Consider the following 14,682-nt stretch of genomic DNA (forward strand, 5'->3'; position numbering starts at 1 on the left):
GGAGGACAGGATGTATAAATTATGTTTTTGTTTACAGAATAAAATTGTCCATTGAGTGTTAGAATGATTCTCAACATGCCCACTCGCTTGATGGAAAAATGTTCAGGCATTTTAGCCATAGAGAATTAACTAGAGATGAAGCCTCAGTAAATATAAATTAAATTATACAATACATAAAAATCTGACAGAGCATAAATATTTAAAATCTATTCAGTGGTTAGAAGATGACATTTTGAGAGGCAGGAGCTTAATCTATTAGCTATGATTCTTCTGTGGAATTGGCTGTAAACCTCATCTTGAACCGACCACAGCCGACTTCAGACATTGGACATGGAGAGACTTCTACTACATCTCCTCCTCCTCGTCTTTATTTTTCTCTATCTCTGTTTTGCTCCCCGCACACACTCAAATCTCTCAGTTGCACTCGTTGTCCCTTCCGCTTTCCTCCTTCCACCTCTGGTTCCTCCATTCAGGGTTACAGCCACTGGAACACACTCGCCAGCAGCTGGAAACTCAAGATAGTTTAATCTAAATCTCAGGAAGCAGGATGGGACCCAGATGGAGTCGAAAAAATATATATCGGTAGAAACAGGTAGAGGGCGAGTTTTATTCAGTTTAGCGTGGAGGCCTCCAAAGGGCACCTTGCAAAGAGAAAGATACTTTTTCAGTTTGACTGTCAACGGACACAACTGTAAAGGTTGGAGACGTTTGTTGAACCCTGAATGTTCGGCGGTCACATCTTCCATTGTGAATCTCCATTGAGCTCGAAGATTTAAGAGATGCTGGCTTGTTAGGAGAAGAGGAAAATTTTGGGGAATAGCTGAGTGACTAACGCTTTCCGCTCCATCAGGAAATGCCTTCAAGCTGCCCCTGGGCTTCACACTTAGCATTAATCCGTGTTATAGCATCATACGCTTTAACAGGGTTCAAGTGGAAGAGTGACGCCTCCTGTCCTTGTTAAACCTTTGGCAGCCGGACAAGACAGAGCGAGCCATGAAAAGAACAGGAGACGACTCCAAAATGAAGCAGTACGTGCAAATCGACAAGTACCCACAAAAGATTTGATGGATGTTCAGGGTGCTGTTGCTCTGATCCACCTGTCTTTGCCTGGCCACTTACGAGATGCTTGCAAACATGAATGTAGACACAAATATTCAAATCTTGTTTGTCTTACTGGGTGAGCTAATAACCAGTGACGGAGAAAGTTCCTTCAAGTTAAAGTAAACCGCAACACACACACACACACAAAAAAGTTATTATATATTATGGCTGATTTAAGGTTGATTTTTTGATGCATTTTTCTTGAGTCTTAATGACTATGTAAAGTTTACTTATCCATACACACCCACTCTCACTCACACACTGCCAGCACCAACATCAGGAGAAATTTTGGGATTAGTGTCTTGCCCAAGGATTCTTCGGTATGCAAACAGTAGGAGTTTGGAATCGAACTACAAACCTACAAGTGAGTGGACGACACGCTCTACCGCCAGCCCAGAATTTTCAAAACATTTGTGTTTAGTTTAATATTGATTTAGTGACTTCACATAAATACACAACTCTAACTTCAGTAGCTCAAATCAGCAACATGGGTCTTTTCACTGTCTAGGTGTTGCTTTCTGCTTTTGTATTTCAGTCTGTTGCATCTGAATCAGTGCCCGAAGGTCTATGGAGGATTTCCCCCAGTTCCAGTAAATTCTTCCAGCGGGGACCACAGCCAGGAGCTGTCTCTGCCCACTCTTTTTGTCATAAATATAATAAATATAATTTTTAAATATAAAATAAATATTTCACCATGTCATTCAAGTTTTAGGCCTTGTTGAAAGTTGAGCATGGGACAGAGAAGTGAGTTCAGGAGGAATGTCCAGATGAACTGGTCGATGATGGACGTGTCGGAAACGGGTGGATTTTAGCATATCCTCTTTGCATCTCCCTTTACTGTCCCTCCGCTCTTCTCGCCTTTCCCCTCACATCTCCTCTCACCTCTCTGTGGTTTCTTCTTCATACATTTCCTCTCTTCCGCTCTCCTCTTCCCTCGACTAGGGCACAGTCCAAATAAACCCTCACAGAAGATGATTATCCACAAAAATGTGTTGGAAGACATTTGACGTCCTAATATTATCGCGTGATCTCCCCAGCTGAGAGATCACGCGATTTTCTTGACAACAACACACAGACACACAGACACTGGTGTCAACTCATATCACCAAAAACTCTCTAGACATCTTTGTTGGTGTCTTCTACGCGTGTCAATGGTTGTGCACCAGTAGATCGACTTCTCCTGGATTTCTACTGACATTCTACTTGGAGAACAGACGCAGAAGCTGTGGAGCGTCTCACTCTGACATTTGCCTTCACACATAAACGTCCTCTGGTGAAAATAGGGTTCAGTGCATGTCTGAAAACAGCTATAATGTTTCATATAGGGCTCTTCCACCTTGCCAGGAAAAATATTAACAACACCAGACACGCGCTTGTAAATGTCAGCTACTGCTTGAAAGGTGCTACCTCCATCGGCTGTTTTGGAAGGACACCATCATTCTGCATGTGGCAAGCAGAAATTGTGCTATTTGGTCTCAATTAATTCCTTTTTTACTAAATCTACTGGCCATGCCTTTTTCACATGTACAGAAAATGGTTTGTGGAACTAAAAGACGAGAGGTAGCTTGTAAATCCCTATTCCTTTGACCTCAGACTACTTTTACCAGTTCCCAAGTTAAAAGTATGAAGATGCAGTTCAAGGCTCCTGCTAGATTTTGTCCATTTTGTCCACAAGATATCTAAACCCTTTGACTGCAGCTGTCAAGCACGATGCCAAACACGCAGAGGTTTGTTGACGCTATGCCAATGAAAGCCAGTTTCTTGGGTTTTAACAAGGCACAAAGACTGGGCTCTACCTCCTTCACTGGATCTGTTAAAGACGATTATACTGTTATCACTGGCATAATGGGTTTTATGAGACCAATAATAATGATGGAAGACTGGCTTTGCAGTAGTTTATATGAAAAATAAAGAGACAGTTGGATGGGGCCTTCGCTGCTGGAGAAACCGCGAGGAGTCAAATGAGAGGATTATGAGAAAGACAGCTAAAGACACAAACAGAAAAGGAGGGAGAAAAGATGGAGAGAAGGAAGCAGGACGCAGAGTATGAGAGAGAGAAAATGGTGAACCGCGATTTGATGAGGTGACAAATACCCCTCTACTTAAACACTGTTGTGTTATTGAAGCGCAGCACATTAACCTGAAATCAGCTTTTTTCAATTATTCTGTTTACATTTTTTCAAAGTGAGTCCAGGTCATGTTTTCGCATTTCCTCCCCTGAAGCGTATTGGTGTGTTTTGTGTTTCCCATATAAGTCTGTGAAAGATGCTGACCCAGTTTCCGCAGCCAGGTTTCTGGGGTTTTCTGTTTAGTTTTCCTTCCCAAGTGAGTCTGCGGTAGGAGGAGCTGACAATCGACAGATGCCGTGTGGTTTGTATAAACACACACACACACGCACACAAACACAATGACAAAAACACACATTGTTGTAGCACTACATGCACACATACATACACATGCATACATCAATTAAGGGGGGGAACATAATATTTTTTGTTGCAAATATTCAAAAAGTATTTGTTTGTCTGCACAGCGTCAATGTCCTGCTGCTGTCTGAAAAGTGATTTAACTAATGATGTGAAAAGAGGGTCGACCTAAAACGCTCCTCACTGTAGGAGCTGCTGCTACCTGACCTCTGACCTCTGTGTGGACTGCTCCTTTCCCTGTGTTTCAATGGCAGGGATGCAGGAGCCTGCCAAACGTTTAACATATAGAGAAGTTTAATTTGGCGCCAGCAGCCACGACACAAAGTCTGCAAGCAGATTTTTACAAGCAAACAGGAGCCATGAAGCAGAGTCAAGGCCAATTTATTCATCTACACCGAATCCACTGCGTAGTCTCAGCCTGACATAGCTTTGTTTTCTTACATTTGGCAATGCAGACACACCAGTGGGGTGATTGTTGTTTATTCTAACAGAAAGAGGTAAATAGTAAATTCCTCCAATCAATTGAGTTAATAGTTTGAGCCTCTACACAATATGTGACAGAACTATTTTAGTTTACTATACAATAACTTTGAGCTGGTGGGTAAACTTAAAAACACGTAATGACAGTGTGGCTAAAATAAGGAAATTTCATCTAGCACAATGTCGTGCACCGCTCCTATGGAGTACCACAATGAGAGTGGTGAGGTGAAGCAGGTAGAGGGCGAGTCTTTGTAAAGAAGGGTCCACCAAAAGTGAAGGAAGGTCCAGAAACTCAAAGCTCAAACTATACAGAGTACAATATTAAATATTGTAAAGTTCTATTTAACTTTGTTACACATATTACTGCTGTACAATTGGCACTGTCAGTATAGCATGATTGATCAATGTCACTCAGTAGCTATATAAGCACATACAACTCTCCTTTTACACCATCTACTGAATATTCTGACAACATCAGAAAACTCTGGAGTCAGATCTTCAGCTTATCTGCTCATAAAAAGCAGTCAGAGTCGGCTGGGGGGGGTATCACAACTTTATATGAGGTTTAAAGACCTTTCAGATTCTCATTTCACATATTAGCCTCAAAACAAGAGCCTGTTTTTAAAGATTTTCTCCCCAAACCACAGAATCCTTGTTCAACTTTATCCCAAATGAGATATTTCCAAGAAACATTTAACCTCTGCAAAATCACCCGGTTTTGTTTTAACAAATCAAGGGTAGATTTCTTCTAGGAACCGAGAATAAATTCAGATGACAGGGCAGGGCTTCATTCTGTCAGAGATTAATAACAGACTGTTTTCCAAGGCGACTCCTTCACATGACTTAGAGCGTGGAGGCCATAGAGATGAGTTTAAATATAATACACACAGGGATATACAAACCAGACAGACAGGCGTACAGCCAGGATGATTGGTGGCATGCCAGTAATTGCAGGGACCAAAGATTATGCATTTATCCTGCAACTAATGTTAGGCCAGTGTAAAAAATTTCAAAACCAGTTGGATATTGAGCCAAACACCAAACTGGACCTGAGTCACACTTGACCCAGAAGATGAATAGAACATGATGAGTCGGAGAGCCAACGAACTAGACGGATTGAAATCCCAAATGTTGCTGTATGAGCACAGTTTTTGTTTATCGTGTAGCAGACAGCTCGTCGGACGTGAGTGGCTCCGTTTAGTGGTGTTATATGTTTGTTAAGGTCACATTGTTTCATGTCCAGTCCATGCATTTCAATACTTAAGGAAAAGTAGATCTATCTATGACAACCCAGACCATATTGGCTGTAAATTGTGTGAAAGCTAAAGCAGCAGTAGATATTCATCATAAGAGACAATCTGCCAGAACAAGTGCAGCTAATAACCAGAAGTTTCCAGCAGCCTTGCGGCTCTGCAGGCCAGATGTACATATCCTCTTCAGTGTAAAGTGAGGACAGTGTTATCTGAAAGCATGTTTTTCTATCTTTCTATCTCGGTTAGACTTCTGTTCGTTCGAGACTGTAGAGTAGACAGAGATTGTGATCCTTTACAAAGTTGCAAATAATTGCATAGCATCTTTGTGAATGAGTTTTAATCTAGTATCCCTGGACTTTCCATGAGAATAAGCTCAATAATAAGCCCCACTAACTGAGGGACTGTGTTGGTTACACGTCATTGACTTTGCAGAGTTGCTGCCTGTAGAGTTAAACAAACTTAGATGTTGTGTTTTGCAGTGGACAACGCTCTGTAGTTGGCAAACACAAAGTTTATAAATAAAGAACGAAAGCACGTCACTGCAATGCAAGGATGGATGAGATGTTTGCATGAATGTGACACTGAGATTGAACTGAAACTGTCAAATTAAAAACATCAGCTGAGGAGATTGTTTGCACAATTTGTGCAGCTAAATTCCTCCATCAACTCGCAGAACATGCAATCTTAATGAAACCATATCAATGCCTGATTCACGCTGAACCCTGATTTTAACCAGGAACTCAAAGATGCCTTTTTGCCTCATTCCAACCGGGCTTGGACCCCATGAGGTCGACTGGTCCTGACGAGACTGGTGTTTATGCTGGAAAAGGTCCTAAGGAGGTAACAAAAATAGGTACACACACACATACCTCTCCATTGATGGGAGACAGTGGGATGCAAACTACATCGCACAGCATCATTTGCATTGTTAGACATATACTGTAGATAGAATCTGTACACCTAATATGAGCAAACAGCTGCTACTCAAAGATCCTCACCATGTGCGGCGCTGCACCGACTTCTGTCTTCATTAACCTCCCAGCGTGGCTGAGGCCGACGCAGAGAGACAGACACACGGGTACAGACACCGAGGTGATGAGTCTTCCTCTCAATCACACCCCCCCACCTTGGCTGTCAGAGTTCTGGTCGCAGTCCGCACATCCATCATCATTATTTCATTAAACGGGAAACCCGAGACAGCGGCTGGCAAAGTCATTTACACCGAATATTGTGCAGTAACTTTGCACACCTATGAAAACAAAGTGCTGGGCTTATTACCCTGTCACAGGAAACCAGTGGTAGGAAGAAACGGATTATGGTGTTACAGTAATCTCATTAAAGATAATAACTTATCCTATTGCAACCTTTCACAAATTTGACTTACATAATAAGAGTCCGTTTTTGACTTGAATTTTTGTTTGACTTTGGGAACGATGACGCATACGTGATATCATTTTACACTGTGAACGTCACATAGCTTTCGATCCTTTGAGATAAAGAATTGTTTCAACATTGCATAATATATAAAGCCTGTAGAAATCCTGTGGAATAATAACCATCTGCAGTGATTTACACTTTTCATACAGGAACACCAGGGTGGTTCAGGAACCGACATTAATATCCCAATTGACCAGTGTGGGTGATGGGTCTCCAAAGATAACACAGACAAATTTGTTTTAGTCTGATGGTAAGTGTATTAAGCCAGAGCGGAAAAACATTATTTCTTATATTTCAGTTAAAAAACTAAGAAGCGTATGAGGGCTAATATACTGCGCGTTGTTGCACTCACTTTGAACTAAGTTTCCCAAATTGCAACATAAATGAAGGCGAATGCTTCTTTGGCACAAAAATGTCTCAGTGGTAGATAAAAAGTTACACATGACATTTGCCAGAACCAACTCTTGCATTGCAGCAGCCAATAAAATGAGAATGAAGTGTTGGCTCAGTTTTTTGGGGGCATTTAAAACGAAGAGGAAACTTTTCATGTGATCACGACAGCAAAACACAACCTGGTCTGCTCCTATTAATCTATGTTAATATGTATAAAGCCTGACAAACTTATCATCTATACAAATAAAAAGAACCAATGCATTATAGTGTATAGTACATTCCATGAGGTATGCAAAATGATTACTCTCTCAGCATTCAAAAGCCTATTTAAGTGAAATGAGGTATAACTGGTATTTGGCAGCAGACACCGACACGACAATTTCAAATTTGGACCTGAGTAGAATGTTAAGGATATTTATTGTCTTTACAGCTGATCCTTAAAAGGGTCAACCGGGGGCTGGAACCAATCCCAACTGGCAAGGGGCAAAAGGCGGGGCACACCCTAGATACACACAAACACACACACACACACACAAGCCCAAGCACGCAGGCACACGCACTCAAAGTCCATATTTTGTGTCTAGTTAAAACAATTTAAAAGCTACAAGATCTTGCTTTCAGCTGTTTTCAGGGGACAGACCCTAAAATGAAATCTATGCTTGAGCCACAGGGGCAAATAATAGTTTTTCCCAATGTATGAATTGTCAAAAGGCTAAAAAATCCTCCTTCCTCCCACCCGTTGAAATCCTTCATGACAGAAGGAGATTAACTGGGCTGAGCTGAGTGAGGGATCCCAGGTTTGTGGATACACCTGTTCAGCCAGGTTCATCAAGACATTTAGTGTAATGGTCTGTCCTTAAAGAACTCAGTATTTCTGGACAGGAGAGCAGGGTTACCTAACAGATCCTCAGAGACGGACAGTTAATCCCTGAACGGAGAGACACCAGAAACACAAGATGATGTTCCTGGCTGGATCATGAAGAGGCGGTGAAAGCCGATGAGGGGTGCGTGTGTGTGTGTGTGGGTCAGAGGCCACCTCTGGGAAATCAGACTTAAAACAAATCTATTGTTCAATTGGGGGGAAGCAGATTTTTATGGTTATGATAGGGAAACCAAGGACTTTATACATTTGGTGTGTGCATGTATGGTTGGCTAGTTGAGTTTTAAAATGGGGGAGCAAAGTTGGAATGGGACTAGGGGGGGTTCTCTCCCAGAAAAACATAACCTTTTGGATGAAGTCTAGTCACTAATCTAGATAGTTTGATTCAGTGTCCAATGGAAACCAAGAACAGTAAAAACAAATAACCGTGTGGATCAGGACAGGAAATTATTATTTCATGAATTGCTATTTCATATATAACAAGGACAAAACACTATTTAAGAAGGTTAAAACTGAGGGTTGTAACTCTCAATCGTCACAAGGGCGGTTTTGGATGAATGAACAGCTATTATGTCACTCCAGCTGTTTTCTTTTACAAGCTAATCAAGACATAACTTAGCGGAGCATTTCTCAAATGAAGGATTTTTAAATCGACAACTCGAAAGGTCACTTTAGCTCATCATGACATAACATGAGGTCGAGACCTTCCTGCGCGAACATCGTTCAGAGTGAACTTGCACCTCTTGATTTCCGCTGTATGAGAACATCAGAGAATGATCATAATAATGAAAGCACTGCACAGAGTGTCTGGATGAGAGAGGAGATACATCCTCATATTTGAAAATGCCATGTCCTGCTGCTCTGATCAATAGGCGACAGGTTGGACTGCAAATCAAAGGGTGTTCCAAAAATGAGTTATTTTTTTGTTACTTGTTTTTGTTAGTTGCTGAAATAATTGATCTATAAGCTGCTCAAATATAAACACAAGTTGACTTTATTATAAATAGTGAATAAGTGGATTTGATGCGTTTGCTAACCCTGACCCTATATATCGCTTTTAATTAAGTCTCTAATGTCTTGTCCTGCAATAACGCATTAAAGAATTAATTTTGATGAGACTTCACGAGTGTGTATGAATTTTTCTTCAGTACAATTCCCCTGCCACATAATAAGAAAAACAGAAAGTCTATAAATTATTCTTTGTGCAGACATCTGGTCTATTATCTAACCACATCTACGCTAAACGCTTTTGTATGTGTCCTTGCATTTTCATTCATCCTGTTCTTTATTCATTGGTGCAGTCGTGTCGCCGTGACTGTATGAACAGTGCACGATATCCACTGCTTTGCATGCACGGTTCTGTGCAGAATGTCATCTCAACAGTGGGTTGATCCCAGCGACTTCAACAGGCCATAAATCATGCTTTAAATTACAGAGGTAACTGGCCACAGTTTCATACGCCACAGTGGGGATTCAAAACAAAGCGTCACTGTTTAACTATCATTATGCAACCCCCCCCCCCCCCCCCCCCCAGTTGTGTGGAAAGCTTGTATAGTCAGTTTGGCTTTTGTTTCATTTTCACCTTGACTTTGACTGTGATATCATCCCCCAGCATGCCGAGGGAGTGATATGACCTTTGGGTCTGAGAAAGCCATTCGAAGCCTGTAGTGGATATTTTTTTATAATCCGTTGGCGTCACCTGGAAACGGGAACAGTTTTTCTCTGTCTCCTGCCCTGTAAAAGCAATCCATCTTGACAAGCCATTCAGTGTATTGTTGAGTCTTAAAATCCAATGTTGTAAAAGCAAGGGAGGCAAAAAACCTACCAGAAAGCAAACTGGCTTGTTTCAACATATCGTATGTAACAATTCTTCATTCAAATGTTGAAAAACGACAAGCCCTATGTTATAGGTTTTGTTGACCCAGAGATTGTGCATATTTTATTTAAGGTAAAGGAATGTTTCAGTTTGTGGTAAAAGACTTGTGGCGAAGGTCAAACACAGTAACTAGCCAGTCAGCTTGAAAGGATCACGCTGATCACGTGGTTTCTCCTTCGCTGCATAACTTGAATAAACTTGATTTCATCACCTCATATATGAACATGATTTACACCGAGAGACACTCCAGGTAACTTCAGGTAAGTTTTAATTGGCGATGATGGTGAGGAGAAAAACTCCCATGATCCCACACTGCTTCCCAACATCATCAAGTGAGGTCTTTATTGTTTTGATTAAAATACCCTTTGAGAGACCCGTGACACATTCTAGGTTTACATCCAAAACTTCCCTTTTTTTAAATGAAACAAAAAATAGATTTGGGGAGGGGGGGTTAAAAGGGTACTTCCCCAGAGATCTAAGATTATTTTAGTTTTTTTGACTCCAGTGATAATTTAATAGTAAATAGTAAATCAGCTGTATCCAGGCCTGACAGCTGGACAGACTTCTGTCAAGCAGATTCTTCTTGCCCTCCATCGCTCAAAGACGTTCCAACAATCACAAGTCAAGGAACAGAGGACATCACATTGGCCGGTTTTTCAGTTATGGGTATCCTCAGTGTCAAGTATTTTATTTAATATCCCAATTAGGGGAAAGATCGAGGGACCAATGTGCACTGTAACTCTCTTGCTATGAAATGTCCAATTGTGATTGTGTTTAAATCTCCATCTAAGAAAAAAAAAAAGATCTCTGAACACATGCTGTTCAGCTTTATTAGATGCTGACGTAACTGAGCAGCTCCACTGCTGTGTTCGAAATATGAACTCCCTCTTTGTGAGCTGTACACTTTTCCATTTTCTATGATAACCACAGATGTTCTGTTTTTAAAGCTGTCTTCATTCCCATTTATATTGACTCTTTATCACTGATGTGGAATCTACTCATTTGTTCACCTGTTGAATGTGTCATGTGACAAAGTAAAGCTCTTATTTTTTTAACTAAACTGTAAAATAAGGCCTTCTATCTCTAACCATGAATCTGCAATGGCACAATATCCTTGTATATCCGCATCCAGTATAACAAATATAATATACATATGAACAAAAACTGGTGTCAGATGTGATATAATCCCCCACAAGCATGAATATAATGATAAAACTAAACATTTTCAAATACACAGAGAGAGAATCACATAAAGAGATTGACTGATATGTCTCTTCTGGCTGTTTGCCAGTTCGCGTCACGGTCCGAACGCAGCATGCAGAGGTTACGTGTCACAGCAAGCATCATGGTTACCGTCAAGACAAGAAAAATGGATGTGGAAGGTTGCACAGTCCCAGAGAAAAGGATTAACAATATTATTGTCTTTAAGAAGTGAAAGATAAGCCAGTGTGCACAGTTTGTGGGGACTCACTGTAAGTAGAAAAACAAACAACAAGCTTGAAACGTGCTATCTGGAGGCCTGCAGGAACAAAGCACTTTGATAAACCTAATGTTCTTTGGCAGTTTTAATGTCCAAGATTAGATGAGAAAAAATCCTTACAGAGCCTCAGCCCTGACTGCAAATATCCCACTGACACCTCTTAAATCAGTGCATCAACATATGGTACAAAATTAATAAATGGAAACCCCCGGAGCCCAAATGGAACTTCAATATCCTATCAGTGCTGCTGATCCACATTTTCTCATGGGGGCTTTTTTTTTTTTATTGAAGGAGATTCTATTTTAAATTTGAATTTGCATATTTCATACAAACAGTGCCCTGGTTGTGGTTATGAAACTATTCAGGCATATTTATTGATGTTGTGGAATTGTCTGGACACTGACGCACATATGCACTGGTGTGTATCCAGCAGTGAGATTTATTGGCACAGCCTGTCACGATGTTTTGGTTCAAGAGCCCCGTCTGTCTGGGCACTGCTCAACTCGCCGGAGATGTGAGATCTACTCAGCGGGACTCGCAGTGCTTCAGATCCTGAGCCAGCAGGGTAACCTGTCCGTCAGACAGTCTCCATTCAAACAAACTGTTTACATGTTGGATTTCCGCAACAAACATGAGCCTGCATTTACAAAACAGACAAACACGCATACAATGATAGGTGCTGAAGGTTTGAGTGCTAGCTTTAATTGTTAGAAATAAAAATGTATCGTTGCTGTGATTCTATCTCTAAATGCATCCTAGTTCTGTTAAAAAAACTTTTCCTCCTGAGATATCAAACTGTATTGCAGTGAATCTTTCTTTTGGGACAAGCTGATGTGTTGATCACACTTGTTCAGAGAGAGAGAGACACAACAATCAAGTTTTTGAGTCTTGAATTGCAGCAATGTGCAAAGGCTTCAAACTGTAGGACTACAAGTGGCCAACAGGATGAAAACAAGCCAGACTTTAATTGGGATTTAACGTCCCACGCTGAAATGCTAAAACACTTCATTACAATGTGTCAGAGCCGCAGCCTCAGGTCTTAACTGCTGCTCCCACCTCCTCCCACCTCCTGCCTCAGACATGTCAACAAATCACACACGGAGAAAACAGAAATCAGCCTTTTGCAGGTCATCTCCCTTCTCCTGTGGAAATACGTTATGGTACTTTAGCAATCTGACAAAATTGGACCACAGCGTGTTGTGTCTAGATCATCTCATATTTCAAGTGAAAACTTCGAGGAGTGAAACCTGCGCCGAGGCAGAGAGCTACTGTGTTGGAAAACCGAGCTTCCATTTCGTGTTTTTTTTTCTTTCATTTTCCCATTTTTCTGCAGCGAAGGGGGCCCAGTAAATCATGTCCTTTATACCTCCGGCCGGGGGTTCACCGCCTCACCGCAGGGTGGGAGGACAGCATGATGGGAAAAACATGATGGGATCTCACTTTAGCGGGTCAGAGAGAGAGAGAGAGAGAGAGAGAGAGGGTCAAACCAGAATGAGGGGCTGTGAAGCAGGTAGGAGGAGCTGTCAATACTAAACAAGACAGATTGGGAGAGGATAGGGGGTAAAATACTGAAATATGGTCAGACTGAAAAAGAGAAATAAAAAAGAGGAATATGAAGATATAAAGCTGCTGTAAATGCAATAAAAAACAGACTTCCTATTTCAAAACCTGTTTCAGCGACCAGCAAGGTAACTTCATCCTACCAAAGGACAGAAACATAGAGTGAGCAGTAATAAATTAAGAGTAAATAAATAAACACACACTGGTCGTGGCTTAGTCACTGCAAGTAGGAAACGAGAAAAGGATTCAGTTGCATATAGTGTTTGATAAAATTCCAATTTACTTTCTTTAGAAGCATTTTTTAGGAGAAAATAAAACAATAAGCATCTGGACTCCTCCTCCAACTTTAACTGATCTCACATCTTACGATTCCCGTCCATGGAAGATAATTTATTAAAGCAAAGGAAAAAAAATTCTGACTATTGTGGGACGAATCAAGTAATTTTAAGATATCAACTCAGGAAATTGATGTATTATGTTTTATAGATTAATCCATCTAGTAAATAATCAATTGACAGATTAAGAGAATAAATGTTATAGTTGCAGCTTGTAAAAATCAAATACAAACTGTTTTCTATTGAAACACACAGGGTTTTTGCTGTGCAACATTGTAAAACAATAGTCCACGTGCCACTAACCTAATGTTTTCACAATTCGTCACCGAGGAGAAGTTGAAAGCTTGATTAAGTGAGTGTTGCTGAAAATGCTGAGTAATTGTATTTTGTCAGCGTATAATCCCACCACACCAAGAGAAAACAAGTCTTTACAGAGGGAGAGAGGTGAGGCCCGAGGTGAAAGGCACAGGTGCAGGCCTGAGCTGAGCTGCTGCATGCCTGCTGATTAGGTCTACTAACAACTCAGTCAGCAGATGGAGCAGGAGGAGCTGTGACACATAGACTCTGTAAACTCCCTCTCTGGGTTATAACTCAGTCAATTCTGAACCAACAAGCCCTGTTCAGACCTGATGTTAGCATCCGTCCTGATTGATCCACTCACAGAAGGACAGTATATCTCGGTCTGTTCACACCAGGCACTAAAATGCATCCTCCTGTCACCACTTGTGATCGGATCTCACTTTCCCGCTCTTCATGCAAATAAACATAGAATCTCTGTATGACGAGATTATCGGCCTGTATTACGAAGCGCGCTCAACAGACCCTGGATACCTTTCCCTAATCCGGCTTGACTTAACCTAACAAATGCAGTCAGGCTAAACGCTCACACAAAGCTGGAGTTAAGCGTCCCTACTCGCGCTCGCACAGAAAAGGGGCGTTTACTGCACATGACCAAACACTGACACGGGCAAGTTCTACTGTACAAACACGTCATCCAGGCTAAACTAAACACAGCTACAGCTGCTTAATGCAGGAAGGACAGCTGGTAAAAGCAACTCTGACTGTGTCAATGTGTAAGTTCCGGAGCCCCTGGTGACATTTGGGCGAAACTATATTACGTGACCACGACATCATAACATGTGGGAAAGAGATCAATAATCGTGGCATATGAGATATGATTCTGTTCTCTGGTAACAAGACCTCTGGAACTGAACTGAAGGAGCCTCTTGGAGGAGAGATGAAACGTTTCACTTAACCACATGATGTTGCCTCTTTGTTGAGCTTTAGTTTCTCTGCACAGGCCCACACTGACACGCTGTTGTGGAAACGTTTGCAATAGTATTCAATAAAAACATAAGGACCTATTTTCATTCGCCATGGCAGACGGAACGTGACTGTGCATTTGGTATTTTGGCGACTTGATGTGCCTGGTGCATCTGGAAACAGGGATTGAGATTTGGG

This window comes from Platichthys flesus, chromosome 8 (genome assembly GCF_949316205.1).
Source record: "Platichthys flesus chromosome 8, fPlaFle2.1, whole genome shotgun sequence".
NCBI lineage: Eukaryota > Metazoa > Chordata > Actinopteri > Pleuronectiformes > Pleuronectidae > Platichthys > Platichthys flesus.